The sequence below is a fragment of the Lissotriton helveticus genome, chromosome 3_1 (genome assembly GCF_964261635.1).
Source record: "Lissotriton helveticus chromosome 3_1, aLisHel1.1, whole genome shotgun sequence".
Classification (NCBI taxonomy): domain Eukaryota; kingdom Metazoa; phylum Chordata; class Amphibia; order Caudata; family Salamandridae; genus Lissotriton; species Lissotriton helveticus.
Genome location: NC_136061.1, coordinates 1,383,522,869 through 1,383,539,206, shown reverse-complemented (window position 1 = coordinate 1,383,539,206; position 16,338 = coordinate 1,383,522,869). Strand labels below are relative to the sequence as shown.

General features: G+C 40.4%; 1 protein-coding gene across 4 annotated transcripts in view; it reads left to right on the top strand.

Annotated features, from left to right (window-relative positions):
* The window catches only part of HSPBAP1 (HSPB1 associated protein 1), a 1,313,039-nt gene that overhangs the window by 757,636 nt on the left and 539,065 nt on the right, over positions 1 to 16,338 (top strand). The window lies entirely within an intron of this gene.

Here is a 16,338-nt window from a genome sequence, read left to right as displayed (position 1 = left end):
CCTTCCTCTGGACTGAGAACGCTTCTCTCTGGGAAGTGTCTGTTTATTGTTTTCCCACTTCTTTTTAGGAGTAGTGAGATTGTTTATAATAAAAACTTTTTCAGGATTTTCCGTTAATTGTGGTTTTAGTGGTTTCCCACCCAAACTATCTCTACCTAATTTTTCATAGGATTTTTCAATGATTCTGGCAAGCTCATATGGTTGTTCAGTAATGTCTGTTTCTTTTCATTTCTGGCGGATTGCCACTGATGCTGCTTCACCTCTAATGTTGGCTAGTAGTTTAGCCGATACCTGTTTGAAATCTTTCAGTAATTTCATACCTAGATTTAAAGCTGGTTCTGGACCGTATTCATTTTGAATCTGTCTTAAAACATCTGGTATTACTGCCATGGACGGAACACCATGTGCTTTTGTGTAGATTGAAGCAAAGACTGTGCCCGAAGTGTCACAATCCTCTACGTGTGGTGCAATCCCCATATGTAAACAGATTGTCAGAATCCTGTGTTTCTCATGAGGTGTACTATCAGGAAATACTGCCTCTATTTGAGTAATTTTTTGCGCTAACCAAAACGGAATTTGTTCCCTTTTGGCAGGTAATTTTCCGATGACCGATTGTATAGTCTGTGGTGTTATTTTATTTGTATTCCCCTGGTGAGGGGTGTGCTGTGGAATTTTTACAGCTGGTTGGACTGTTAATGTCCGCATGACATATTGGACCAATTGTCTGTGTATTTTAATGAACTGTTTTAGCTGTGCTAACAATTCTGCATCTGACATCTTTTCAATATCTGGATGTGGTGTATAGCTTGCTAGTACCGGCCATGTAGCTCCAGGTCTACCTAATGGACCGAGCCTGGTAATGTGATTTTCATGTTTTAGGGCGCCTTTAAACCAGAGCTGATGCTCTTGGTAAGTTAATGGAATTTCAATGTCCTCGAAAGGAACGTATTCCGTTGGAGGTTCCTCTGCTTTGTAGTAGTGGAACTCTCGTGTTCGTGCATTTGCTGCTGGAAACTGAATCCATGAATAGAATACCTCTGTCTGCCGATATTCATGTGCCTCTATGACAAAGATTACTCTGCCTCCTCTTGCTGATACGCCATTATTTATCAGTTTGTAAGTTATACTTTTCCTTACATTTACCGAGACCAGTATAGCATCCCTGTCATTTTCTAGTATTTCAGTGTCATCTAAGATCGCTTGAGCTGCTGCTGCAGCTAATTCTTCGTCACTATTCATTATTTGACTGAAGAGTTTTTGCAGAACAAGTTTCAAGGAAACAAAGATTAGGTGCACAATATTTTGGAACACTGTATCCTTCAACGTTGAACAAACCAAAAACTAATACATAGGATTTTACGTCCTACTCAGTTTTGGCGGATATTATCCTTTCACCCACTCCAGACGTCTTTTGGAGTTTTTACGGGAGAAAGGGGTCTGTGTGAAAAGCACGACTGAGTTACTCTAGTATCTAGAGTTAAATTATCGCCTTACCAAACGTTGGGCGCCATGTAGTGTAGTTCCTATATTCCCAATAGGCTCTGCGCATTGGAATAATATATACTGCAGTTTAGACGTAGGACTAAGGTCTACTAGGTCTCTACCGAATATATTAGACTTAATTATGTGTGTTCCAGCTAGCTCAGAGGTCACTAGAAACTTTCTCGAAAGTACAAGAAGGGATTAGTTTCTGACAACCATTTAACATGACAACTTTGTTTCCCAAGAATAAGAAATCAATCTTCAGAGTCGCGGAAACAATAGATAACTATTTTACTCAGTCAATCGTGTTTACTTAGTTTCACCAGAGTTGCTGAGAAATTAGAGAGACAGGCATTTTCAATAAAAGGTATTTATTGAACAGTCTTCTATCTCAAGCATGAGAAATGTACTGCTACAATAGTAATGCTGGTTATAAAGTACAAGGCATATAATACAAACAGTATTATAAAGTAGTACTGTAAAAGCATGATATGGTTTCTAAGCCATAAGTTGCTTTAAATAGATAAAATGCATAAAATACATACAATGATAAAAGAGATGGCTAAAAGTACTCAACTGGTGCTTCTAAAATACGCCTACCCCGGTGTACCTGACCTAAGCCTAGCACAAGGGAAGAAATAAGTCTAAGGAGTGGTTTTAAGTTTTAGTATTCTTTGCCTAGAATCTGCCAAGAGTCTAATCAAGAATTCTCTAAAGGTCTAATCAGCTCCGTACCTTGGTTTAGAACGAAGGAGGTCTTGTATATCTCTCTCAGGACTCGATCTCCCAGATACCCGCACGGGTAAGCTGGAAACTCTGGAGCTGGATTTCTCGGCAAGAGAAGAAACAGCGTCTCTCAGTGCGTCTGCTGGAGGGTCATCTTCCTTCGGCACGTGCTGCTGCAGGGCGTCGGGCAAGTAGTTAGTCGATCTGCTCCAAAAACCACCGTGTGTTAGTTTGGGAAAATGTAGGCATATTTATACCATGAAGGTGCCGAGTTTGACGCATGAATGGACTTAATAACGTCAATCAAAGGTTCATTTCCTAGAAAACTCCAGGATTTCTTAGATAACTTAATATTCAAGCATGGGGAAGATCCTAGCTGCTGAAGACGGGTTTCTCCAAGAAATCGTTGTGAATTCTCAGAACTTAGTGGAAGTAGCCTTGCCGTATTTGGGCTGTAAGGCTCAGGCCAAATATGGTAATGATTTCTATGCCTATATAAGGATAGGGCAAAGTATACCTATATAAGGGCATGAATCGGGAAAAGTTACACTAGGGTCCTAGATTCGTTTACAACAACCACTCCTGCTGGAATTACTGTTCCAGCTGCCAGTTAAGAGGCAGGGTCACACACTGTGCCATGTGTTACAAGCTTGTGGCAGTTAAAATACATAATGTGTCTGATTTGTTTGTGACTGTTAAGAAGCATTGATGATTTATTTCCCTGTAGTGCTGTTATTGGTTTTGCTCAGTATTGTTTTCCGTCAAGAATGCAAAGTTGCTGCATCTGGTTTATTTTTCTACATTAAACTTAGTTTTTGAAGAAAAAACCAAAAATAACAAAAACTGTTTTTAAAAAGACTAAAATAAACCACCATTTATTCAATCTAAGAGTTGGGTGTGTTTTTTTTATTCTTGTGTATCTTTCTCTGTATGTAATTAGGCATTTGACTATTGTTGAGTAGGTATAGCAAGTTACTCTATTACTGTGCGTCAGAACCTGTGACTGTATGAAAGTGTGTGCCTGGATGTGTCAGTGAATGAATGTGTCTGTGAATGTTTCAGTGTGTGCCTGGGTGTGTAATTGTATGTGTCTGTGTGTGCCTGGGTGTGTTAATCTATAAATAAGTGTGTGCCAGGGTGTATCAGTGCATGTGTCCGCGTGTGCCTGGGTGTGTCAGTGTATGAATCAGTGTGTGCCTGGGTCTGTCAGTGTATGAACGAGTGTATGTCTGGGTGTGTCAGTGTATGCATCATAGTGTGCATGGGTGTGTCAGTATATGCATCATTGTGTCCCTGGGTATGTCAGGGTATGCATCATTGTATGTCTGGGTGTGTCAGTGTATGGATCATAGTGTGCCTGGGTGTGTCAGTATATGCATCTTTGTGTCCCTGGGTATGTCAGGGTATGCATCATTGTGTGCCTGGTTGTGTCAGTGTATGCACTAGTGTGTGCCTGGGCGTGTGAGTGTATGAATGAGTGTGTGCCTGGCTGTGTCAGTGTATGCATCAGTGTGTGCCTGGCTGTGTCAGTGTATGCGTCAGTGTGTGCCTGGCTGTGTCTGTGTATGAATGAGTATGTGCCTGGGTTTGTCACTGTATGTGTCACTGTATGCATGGGTGTGTCCGTGTATACATCCATGCATGCCTGGATGTGTCACTGTTTAAATAAATGTGTTCCTGGGTGTCTCAGTGCATGCATCAGTGTATGCCTGGGTGTATCAGTGAATGAATGGGTGTGTGCCTGGGTGAGTCAGTGTATGCGCCAGTGTGTTGCCTGGGTGTGTCAATGTATGAATGTGTGTGTCTGGGTATGTCAGTGTATGTGTCAGTGAGTCCCTAAGTGTATTACTTTTTGAATAAGTGAGTACCTGGGTGTGTTAGTGCATATGTCCGTGTGTGCCTGGGTGTCAGTATATGCATCAGTGTATGCATGGGTTTGTCAGTGTGTGTGTCAGTGTGTGCCTGGGCATGTTAGTGTATATATCAGTGTGTCCCTGGATCTATTATTTTATAAAAGTGTGTGTGCTTGGGTGTGTCAGTGTATGTATTAGTGTGTGTCTGGGTGTGTTTATGTATGAATAAGTGTGTGCCTGGGTGTGTTAGTGTATGCATCAGTGTGTGCCTGGGTATCTCATTGATTGAATTTGTGTTTGGACGTTTTAGTGTATCGGTGAGTGTGTGCCTGTGTGTTTGTGTATGCGTCAGCGTAAGCCCTGGTGAGTCAGTGTTGAGGTCAGTGTGTGCCTGGGTGTGTTAATGTACAAATAAGTGTGTGCTTGGGTGACTCAGTGAATGTATGAGTGTGCCTGAGTAGATCACTGCATGCATCAGTGTGTGCCTGGATGTGTCAGTGTATGCACATGTGTGTGTGTATGAATGAGTGTGTGCATGATTGTGTCAGTGTATGTATCAGTGTGTGCATGGGTGTGTCTGTGTATGAATGAGTGTGTACCTGGGTTTGTCACTGTATGTGTCAGTGTGTTCCTGGGTGTGTCAGTGTATACCGCAGTGCATGCCTGGATGTGTCACTGTTTAAATAAATGTCTATGTCTGGGCGTGTCAGTGAATGTATCAGTGTGTGCCTGACACATACTGGTGCATACACTGGGTGTGTCAGTGTATGCACCAGTGTGTGTCTAGGTGTGTCAGTGTGTGAATGTGAGTGTGTGTGGGTGTGCCAGTGGATGTGTCAGTGAGTACCTAGGTGTATTTGTTTATGAATAAGTGTGTACCTGGGTGTGTTACTGCATGCATCAGTGTGTTCCTGGGTTTGTCAGTGTATGTGTCAGCGTGTGCCTCTGTATGTATTAGTGTATATATCAGTATGTCCCTGGATCTATCAGTTTATAAATGAGTGTGTGCTTGGCTGTGTCAGTGTACTTATCAGTGTGTGTCTGGATGTGTTTATGTATAAATAAGTGTGTGCCTGGGTGCGTTAGTGTATGCATCAGTATGTACCTGGGTATCTCCTTGAATGAATGTGTGTTTGGCTGTGTTAGTGTGTCAATGAGTGTGTGTGTGTGTGTGTGTGCCTGGGTGAGTCAGTGTTGAGGTCAGTGTGTGCCTGGGTGTGCTAATGTATAAATAACTGTGTGTGCCTGGGGGTGTTGGTGTGTGTGTCGGTGTGTGCCTGGGTGTCTCAGTGAACAAATGAGTGTGTGCCTGAGTAGTTCACTGTATGCGTCAGTGTGTGCCTGGATGTGTCCGTGTATGCATCAGTGTGTGCTTGGGTGTGTCCCTGTGTAAATAAGTGTGTGCCTGAGTGTGTCAATGTGTGCCTGGATGTGTCAGTATATAAATTACTGAGTGCCTCAGTGTGTCAATGTATGTGTAAGTGTGTGACTGGGTATGTCAGTGTATTTATTGGTGTATGTCTAGGTGTGTCAGTGTGTGCCTGGGCATATTAGTTTATGAATGAGTGTGCCTTGTTGTGTCAGTGTATGAGTGAGTATGTGCCTGGGTGTGTCAATGTATGAGTCAGTGTGTGCTTGCGTGTCTTAGTATATGAGTGTGTTCCTTGGTGTATCAGTGTATGCATGAGTATGTGCCTGGGTGTTTCTGCATCGGTATCTGTATCAGTGTGTTATTTTGTTCCCAGTCTGTGGAGCAATGTCTGCTTGTGTGTCTTATTGGATGTATTATAAAGGGCAAAGATGTAATTAGTCACCTACATTACTACAATAAATTGTTCCATTGATCTGTGTAAAAAGAGAGAAAAGAAAAATATAATGTAATGGTCCATGTTATAAATTTGCACATTAAAGTTAACGTTTCTGCAAAAAACATGTTAATAATAAAGCATTACACAGCTGTAATGCTGTAGAGGAATTAAGCATTTAATTTAGACATTTCATTTTCTCTTTTTTACTGTTCTCAGCTTTCATACTTGTACAACATAAACGATGTACTGTATGAAGCTTCATCCTTGAACAGTGGGGAAAAACAATCATATAGATTGTAGAAATAATAGAACTGCATAATGTGTCACCATATATGTGATACTATGTATTTCACTCACTACAAATACTTAATCAATTCTTTTACCTATACGTACTGAACTAATCTAAAGAAAAATACCTTTAAAATGTTGTTTTATCATGTTATAAGTGGTCCATTACTTGTAATAGATGTAAAGCACACTGATGATCCACACAGAACAAAGACAGTTTACCACTTTTTAAACACTAACTTTTCATGTATTCTCAAGTGTACAAAGGCAAGCATTAAGTTTGAGACCATACTCACCTCATCGATGATTAAAAACTTCAGTTTCTGCATTACTCTTCACACCTCATGATGAGTTTCACCAGATAACTTCTGGTATTCCAGTTTATTGGCAAGTTCAACAGCTAGCATTAGTAGTTAATGTATAGTAATTCCCTTAATGTTGTGCACAGCTAGTCCAGTTGGTGCAGTTACTACACATGATAAATTTGAATCTGTTGGTAAGCGGTGAGATCTTTAATTAAAAAGATTTTCCCAGTACCAGCTTGACCCCTGTTATATATAATATATTGCCTAAATGATGCACAATTGCATTCTTTCTTCTCATGGAGAAATCTGTGCTCTATTTTCTCCTTTACTGCTATATAAATTTGTGTCTGTTCATCGTGGAGTTGTCCAACTAAGTGTCAGAAATCAGCAGTTTGCTGTCTTGCTTGTTCCCTTACACTTCCCACCTCATTCATGGCTATTGCGGCTTAATTTTAAATAATGGGTTGTCCAAAAGGAATTACCTCAGTGGTGCAGAACTTGAACTGCTTTGGGAACTCTCCTTAGACACCTCAGCAGAAATGGCTTCTTCCTGTTCAATTTCTTCATTTAACATGTGCAAGTACTATGGGAAGACTACATTGTTTCTATATCTGTAGTGCTGAAGAACTTCTTAAAGGCATATATTTTCCAGATGTGGACTTCGTCTTGGATAGTATGCATTCAACATTTTTGGTTTGACTGTGTCTAACTCTGCTAGGTAATGGATTTCAGTGAAAGACTTCAAGACTCTGTTTTTCGTACTTGCAAGGCCTAGATTTATCTAAACAATACCCTTCGACTTCGGGAACAAACTGTGTGAGCTCATCCGGTCACAGCACTCCTAGGAACCCATTTCTCTATGGGAAAACATTTTGAGGCTGAAGTTGTACAATTTTTTCGTTAGACTCTTTTCTGCCAAAATCTCCTCCCACATCTCCATCTGTCTTCTCTGATTTTGTAATATATGAATTGATGTACCAAGCAATAGCAATGGAGTTGTCTGCAACAAATTGTATATCCAAGTATGAATTTCTCATTTTGAGAATTACAGAGTTATAGTCATTAATATATTTGGAGTTCTCTGTTCTTCTCAAGTTGTATGCGTTTTTCAGTGATTTCCGTGTAAGTATAAGTCTGACTCCAACCAAAAAGCCATTCACTCTTCGTTGGGAAATGGCAGGTTGTGGAAATCCAAAATGAGAGCTCGTGTAAAAGTGTCCTTTAGTCCTGTATCTTCAACGGCAGTGCTTCTAAAATTTATGTGTTTGAAAATACAGAACTTGTTGTCTGTTGCTTTTTATAATACTGTCTTTTGGGATTCCACATTTCACATACTCTTCTATAAAAGAGTACAGACTCATCACTGTCTGTTCCAAATTTCGATGCATCTTTTATCCATAAGAGCATGAGAATATGAGGAGCACCTCTTGGTTTGTACTCCTTATGCCAAAATAAATAATTACTTTGCCAGGAGGAGGATTTGGTTTGTTGTAGATGAAAGATAGCATGGTTTGAAACCTGTGGTTACAATATCTACAAACATTAGCAAGATCCACATAGCAAAGTTCTCCTGCTGTCTTTAGATTGATGTCTGTGGTGTTTGAGTTCACTTCTTTCAAAAATTCAAGCAGGTTATCCCAGGCAGATTGAGCACAACTGACTGTCAGAAACCAAGCAGTTTCACCTAGATTTCTCAACAAATATTTAAGTTTTCCATAATGATGATACCAATACTCATTGGTCCCACGTTGACACACCATCAAATTAATCAAGAAAGTTGTTTTCTAAGTTTTCAGCCTTTCCATGAACTTTGTTAATGAATTCCCTTGCAGTGAAATTTTGAAGATTAACTCCGTTCAGTATGTGGTTCACAGCATATGAAAGTCCAGACAAGTCACTCTAAGAAGAAGATGGAATGTATAGAGAATACACTGATAAAATCTTGCATCATCTGAATATAATCTGGTTGACCGGTATTCAGCTGCTGGTATCTGTACGGGCGGTCATCATAGCAGCCACCTGCTCCAGTGGGAAACAGTTGTGGAAAACAGCGAGCTTCCTTTTCTCCCACACACTCATTGGAGCTCCTTTAGCTTGTTTAATTTGAAAGAGATCAATAGCATCACTGACTTCTTTTAGAATGTAGTGGATGGATGCGGAAGTGTTCATAAGTCTCTTCTGATCTGCATCGATACACCTTTTCAATCTTTCCACTTGATGGTAAAGTTTCATCCTCCATATATGTTACATCTTGACAACATCAATATTTATAATAAATATTATTTTGTACCAGGTATAATGTCGCTTTTTTTACCTTACAAACATCCACTAACTCCTGCCGGATTTTTTATTCTTGGTAAACACACCATTTACTAGAATGATTAGTGGTTCATCAATATGTCTCTCTACCCCTACATTTTCAATATTTCATTTAAAATCTAAAGGTAAGTAGACCACTCTTCCTTTAATGCCTTTTTGAAGCCCAGTTGGTGGCAGCTTCCCAGTCTTTGGATCTATACGAACTACAGCCTGAAATGGGTGTACATGTTGTAGAAGAATTGTGTCATAAACATTTAAATCTTGTAGTTCTTATGGAATAGATACTCATTCTAACTTGTTAAGTACTACTGTAGATGGCATTTTGTTATCCTCGAATTTATTATACCAGTAGTTACATGTAATTTACCATGTGGAAAACTCAAAGCATTCCTCCACAAAAAAATAAACAGTCAATTCTTGCCACTTATCTCTGTTCTCCTGTTCAGTTTTTGAGAATACAACTACATTACGAGTTTTGCTTTTGTAGTCAGTGTGTCAACATCAAATACAAACACAATTTGGTTTCTCAGAACTTCCTAATCTCTTCTGTAAAGGTATCAAAGCCAATACGTGTTTCCTGTTCCTCTCCACCTGCACATAACCACTCCTCATTTTCCCTAGACTTCTGTTCTGGAACAAAGAAACACAACTGAACACCTTCACAAACATTTTCTACCTCTGCTACTGTACCTTTCAAAAGAGCTCTATTCATTTCTTCTAAACATAAGGCAGTAGATTTCACGTATATTAAAGTCTCCTAACTAAATTAGGCATTTTAGAGTAGGGAACAGCTAACGTTCTGAAGTGATGAAAGGTTCTTTGAGACACTTTCTTTGATATACATGCCAGTGAATATCCCTGTAAATTAGTGTACTTTCTTATTGTGCATGGATCTATTCCTTGCAACATGACAATGTCCTGTTTCAGACTTTTGCATGGAAACTCACATAGGAAACTTGTCAACATATTAGTTGATTCCTGACGAACTCTGTAAATACTTCTACAGTTCAATCTCTGTACAGGGGCATGCCTTCGTCTTCCTTGTACCTCCTTAGCTATCACTTCCTCTGCATTTCTAGGAACCATGTCCTCCTTTGGAATGGCAGTACCATTCTTCACTTCATAACATCGACCAGTCGTTTCAGCTGCATGCACTAATGTGTAATGAAGTAGCTTTCTTCATTAAAGAAAGGCTCAGTACTGGAACTATGCTTCCATTCACCACTGAATATTTTACAAAGGTTACTTCTATTAATCAGTATTTTTTTCTGGCTTCTTCTCTTAATAGACAACACTGTTTTATTCAGTGTTCTTGTTCTGCTCAGAACCATAATAAATAGCGCCCTCTTCAGGGCAAGTGCCTTATCAACTTCAGCCTCAACACGTTCCTTTAGTTTGAGTGCGCATCTTCTCCTTTTATATTGCTTCATAGGTCGTATTCTGAAGTACTCTACTGCAAAACACTCTGACTCTTATTTCCTTAAGCTGCCTATATCTTTTTGTTAAACTATTTGCTTTCTCATACAATTTATTTCTCTTAATGTCACTTTGTTTTTGTACATACTTAGCTAAATTGAAACTTCGCTTTTTATTTACTTGTTTTTGCTCAGTTTACATTTCTCTACATACTATTTTCGGAAACTTTTTACTTTTCTTACCAGCAGCTCTTTTATCTTTAACCACAGTGCCACATTCTCGCCCTTGTATTTCTCCATTGTAAGAAGATAATATCCTTGCTTCTGTTTCTTTCTTGTTTCAGGTTTTTAGGCATTGTAATTCTCTGCTTCAAAGCAGAAGTAGATGTCTGGATAGAAAAAACAAATCAGTGAATTTAGCTTCTCATAACCTACTATTAAATTGCACATTTTAAACATCTAATTGGTGACATAAACAGTTATGTTACTATATTATAGCCTCTCTGACTCTGGTAATGTTATGTTTATATCTGCCTTTCTCTTCTTGTCTCAGTATATCCAGTCTGTGCCTTAATGAACTACCATATGCATCAGTGTTTACATGGGTGCCCAAGGATATACATCAGTGTATCTTAGGGTGTCTCCCTGTTTGCATAAATGAGTGTCTGGGTGTTATACTGTATGGAAAAGTGTGCGTTTGAGTTTGTTAAAGTATATATAAATGTGTCATTTGGTGTATTAGTTTGTACATGAATATGTACCTGCATAACTGTGTGTCTGGGTATGCTAGTGTTTCCATCTGTTTGTGCCTGGATGTGTTATTTTATGCATAAGAGTGTATCTGGGTGTGTTAGTGTATACATCAATGTCTGTGGGAGTCTGGATGTAAAACTGGGTACATGGATCTAACTGGACATGTAACTAAGTAAACTTCAAAGTACAATTCTAAGCGCCGTACCCTATGACCTACCTACCTTAGGGGCAACTTATATGTAGTAGAAGGGAAGTTTAAGGCTTGGCAAGGTGTATTCAATGCCAACTTAACCTGGCAGTGAAACTACAAACATAGGCTGTGAAGTAGCAGGCCAGGAGGCATGTTTAAAGGGCCCTTGTCTGGATGGGTGACTAGAGGTGTCAGTATTCGAGTATGTTGCTATATTAGTGGCTGTCTTAGTATGTCTATGGGTCTGTGCGAGTGTATGTAAGTGGCCGTATAGATTGCTTTCTGGCTGAATTAGTGAGTCTTGGAGTTTGTAACTGAGCTTTGTTACTGGTGGATACATAGGTACTGCGTGGGTGTGTTAATGAATGTGTAACTGCCTCTGTCGCTATCTAACTTGGTGTGTTAGCAGCTCTATTCTTTTCTACATACTATGTGAGTCACAGAATAGGTGGGAGACCATATATGTAACTGGTTGTATAGGTCTGTAGGAACGCGTGTATCTAACTAAACTTAAAAGTACATCTCTTGGCAGACTTCAGCCCGGTGGGGGCGAAAGTTTTCATGGGTGATTTGAAGGACCACAAGATCTAAAAAATATATCAATCCCTTGTTATACATAGCTCCCCATCCCTGCAGCGTCTTCGTGAGGCGTGAGAGAGTGATGTGGGCCTGCTTGAGGAGGAGGACTGGGTGGAGGTCCTTGCCTCCCCTCGTGGGGCGGCCGTTGCCATGTGCCTTCGGCTTATCCAGTTTAAAAACCTCCATAGGGTATATTTTACTAGGGTCAGGCTGTACAGGGCGGGCTTGGTTGCTTCCCCGGTGTGCCTGCGCTGCATGCATGAAGAGGGCACTCTACTTCATACCATATGGGACTGTTCCGCGCTGGCGCGGTTTTGGCGGGGAGTGATGACATGCCTATCAGAGGTTTTGTGTTGGGACCTCCCTCGCTCACCTAAGCTGGTTCTACTCCATGTTATGGAAGATATCGGGGGCAATGTCTACAAACGTCACCTTATGCTCCAGGGCTTTACCTTTGCCAAGCGTGACATTGCTTGAGCCTGGAAGGCGACAGTTGCCCATCCGTCTCGGATTGGAAGACAGGTCTAGATTTTTGTATGGGTTTGGAGGCTCCCATCTTCAGATCGAGGGGGTGTCCACGTAAGCACTATTAGATCTGGAATCGCTGGGCGGACTTCCGGGGACTTGATCTGGAGCCTGTCCCGGCACGTGGCTCAGACCGACTCTGATCTTCTCCCCTCCTCTTTCTTTTTGTGCTGTGTGGGTTATTATGTGTTTTCCCATTATTTGAATGTATATTCATTAGGTGGGATAGAGCCCTTCTTGCTTGGTATTGTAGTGAGCGTAGGATTGATACTCTGACTGTATTATTTGACTTTGCTTGGTTGACAGTGCGGTTGGGTGGGGGTTGGGGGGTCTTGTTGTTTTTGTTTAATTTGAAAGTCCTTTCAATATTGCCTATTTAATTCTATATGAGAAAAATGTTGAAGCCATGATCACGTATAATGATGCTACGGAAGTCTCTGGGTTACAGAGCTTCGCTCTCTCTGTTTTTTGATGAATAAAATATGTTGGTTTTTTTTAAAGTACATCTCTTACGTTAAAGTACATTGTACCCTGCCATATGACCTTCTTACAGACTACCTTAGGGGTGACATATGTAGTAGAAGGCAGTTTAAGGCTTGGAAAGAGTTTTAAATGCCAAGTGTGACTTTGTCTGACTGGCTGTACGAGTGGTTCTATCCCTTTCTAAATAGGTAAGTATCTTGCAGCGTGAGTGCTAGACTGGATGTTTAACTGCACATATGGGTTTGGAAGTGTGCATAAGACTCACTGAAACTTTAAAGTACCTGTCTTACCTTTTAAGCACATAGCACCCTGTGCTACGGCCCACCTTAGCGGTGACTTATTTGTACTAGGCGGAGAGTTTAAGGTTTGGCAAAGAGATTGTAAATGTGAAGTTAACGAAGCAGTAAAAGTGCAGTTTACGGCCAGAAACGTGTTTAAAGGGAAACTTGTCTCATCACTTTCTTTATCTCATTACTTGAATACATATCTGAGTGAGTATGCCATTTCCTCTGTACGTGTGTCGATGGAAATGTAACTATGTTGCTACATGACTTACTGGCTTATAAATATTTGCATTTCTAAATGTGTACGTAAGTAGCTGTATGGATTGGTTTCTGGCTCTCATAGTGACTCTTTGGGTGTGTACCTCTAGTTGGAAGTCGCTCTGTTACAACTGGATACATAAGTGCTGTATAAGTAGGTGGGTGCGTAAATTACTTTATCTTGATGTGACTGGGGGTATTAGTGATTATTCTTTTCTAAATAGGTATGTAGCTTTCATCATGGGTGGTAGACTGGATGTTTAACTATGCACATGGATCTGGAAGCGTGCATATGACTCACTGAAATCTCAAAGAACATCTCTTATTTTCTAAGTACATTGTTCTCTGTCCTATGGCCTACCTGCATCCTACCTCACGGGTGACCTCTATGCAGTGGAATCTGAGTTCATGGCTTGGCAAGGTGTTCTAAATGGAAGTCAGACTGGCAGAAACAAATGCAGACACAGGCTCTGCTATAGCAGGCTCAATGCATATTTAAAGAGCTGCTTGTCTGGATGGGTGACTTGCTTAACTCAGTACTTGAATACAAATGTGAGTGGGTATATCAGTCTCTCTAGAGGTGTGTCACCTGGTGTGGAAGCTACTATGCCACTATGTAACTGACACTCTTATTAGCTCTATGGTTCTGTAAAAGGCTTGGAAGGAATGTTTAATGCCAAGTCTATCTTTGTCTGAGTGGGTGTATGAGTGGCTCTATCCTTTTCTAAGTAGGTATGTATCTTGCAGTATAGGTGTTAGACTGGATGATTAACTGCACATATGGGGATGGAAGTGCGCATATGACTCGAAGCTTTAAACTGCATGCATTACCTTTTAAGCACATAGTACCCTGCCCTATGGCCTACCTGAAACCTACATTAGCAGCAACTTTTTTGTACTAGAAGAAGGGTTTAAGGTTTGGAAAAGAAGTTATATATGTGAAGTCAGCCTAGTAGTAAGAGTGCACATACAGGTTCTGCAGTAGCAGGCCTGAGGTAAGTTTAAAGGGCAACTTGTCTGGATCGCTCCCATGGTTCTGTCAGTACTTGAAAACATATCTGAGTGAGTGTACTATTTCCTCTGTGCGTGTGCCAATAGAAATGTAAGTAACTATGTTACATGACTTACTGGCTTATAAACTATTGCATCTCTAAATGTGCATGTAAGTAGCTATGTGGATTGATTACTGACTCTATTAGTGACTCTTTGGTTGTGTAACTGGCCCTGTTACCAGTGGATACTAAAGTGCTGTATGGTTAAGTAGGTGGGTGTGTAAATTGCTCTATCTTTGGTGTATATGTGACACCATCCTTTTCTAATTAGGTATGTAACATGCAGTATGGGTGATAGACTACATGTTTAACTACACACATTGGTCTGGAAGTGTGCCTGTGACTCACTGAAAGCACAAAATACGTCTCTTACCTTCTAAGCACATAGCACTCTGCCCTGTGACCTACCTACTGCCTACCTTACGGGTGATTTGTATGTAGTGGAATCTGAGTTTAAGGCTTGACAAGGTGTTGTAAATGGAAGTCAGACTGGAAGACACACTGCACACACAGGCTCAAGACATGTTTAAAGGGTTACTTGTCTGGATGGGTGACTTGCTTGTCTCAGTACTTGAATATGAGTGAGTGTATCAGTCCCTGTATGGGTGTGTCACCGGATGCAGAATGAACTATGAACTATGCAACTATGTGACTAACTCTCGTAGTAACTCTATGGTTTGGTACATGTGCACATAAGTGCATGTATAGATTGCTTTCTGTCAGTTAGTGTTGGGATATGCAACTGTGTGGGCAACTGGCTCTATTAGTCTTGGATACATAACTGCTGTTTACCTTTATGACTGAATGTGTAGGTGCCTCTGTCGCTGTATGACTGGCTATGTAAGTGGCTGTATGGTTTATCTAATAGGTATCTCAGTGACTACATACATAGATGAGTGATTGTATAATTGAATATACTGCTATCCAAGTATGTTTCAAATTCATTCAAACTTCATATCTATGTTTTTCTCTTTTACACACATACCTACCTGACCTATTGCCTACATACAGCTTACCTTAGGAGTTATCTATAGGTAATAAAACAAAAGCTTAACACTTATTAACTTAGTTCAATTCTCAATTTTACATACCAGGGTATACCTGGATGTGTCAGTGTATACATGATGCAATGCATGGGTGTATTATTGGATGCATTAGTGTTCGAGTATTTGGGTGCTCCAGAGGCAGTATTTTCCAAGCTTCAGATGATTCAAAACCGCGCTGCAAGAACTCTCATGGGGACACCTTTTCGACAGTCAGCCAAACCTGACATGAAAGCTTTACACTGGCTACCCGCTCGGGAGAGAGTCCATTTTAAAGCTCTGTATAGCTCATAAAGTGTTTAGTGGGAAGGGACCTAAGATCATCTCCCCCTAATCAAACTATATCGTCCCAATAGGCCTTTGCGATCTGATGAACTGCACCTAGCCTCCGTCCCAAGGATTCGGAGAGCCAGAAGTGGCGGTCGGCTTTTTTCCTACAATGCCTCCAAGCTTTGCAATTCTCTTCCTCTTCAGTTGCGGAAAGAAACTAACCACATGATCTTTCGCAAGTCGTTGAAAACTTGGCTCTTTCCTGGATAGACTCTAGAAGCTTCTTTCCTTTTTAGCGCTGGGGTGCCCATGGGTAGCCATGCGCTCTATAAATGCTACTTCTATTCTATTCTATTCTGTTGTGTCCGTGTCTCAATTGGTGTATGCCTGGGTGTTGTTACTCTTTAGAAACATTTTATTGTCCTTTGGTGATTATTGTACTTTTCATCACATGCCCGCCATTTATGTTTTCTTTTACTTTAACACCCTACTCACTTATATCCACCTTTAATACACTTGTGCCTTTTCTTACATTTTTTAAACTACATCTTAATTCATATACCTGATAAATGTGTTGGTTGGTTTCTTTTGTTGTTTCTCATTATCAGTTAGATTCTGTTGTCATCGGATATGTCCAAAAACCAAGCACAAGAATGGTACACCACTTTCAAACAAGGGAATTGTTAATGGCAACCTTTTCAACTT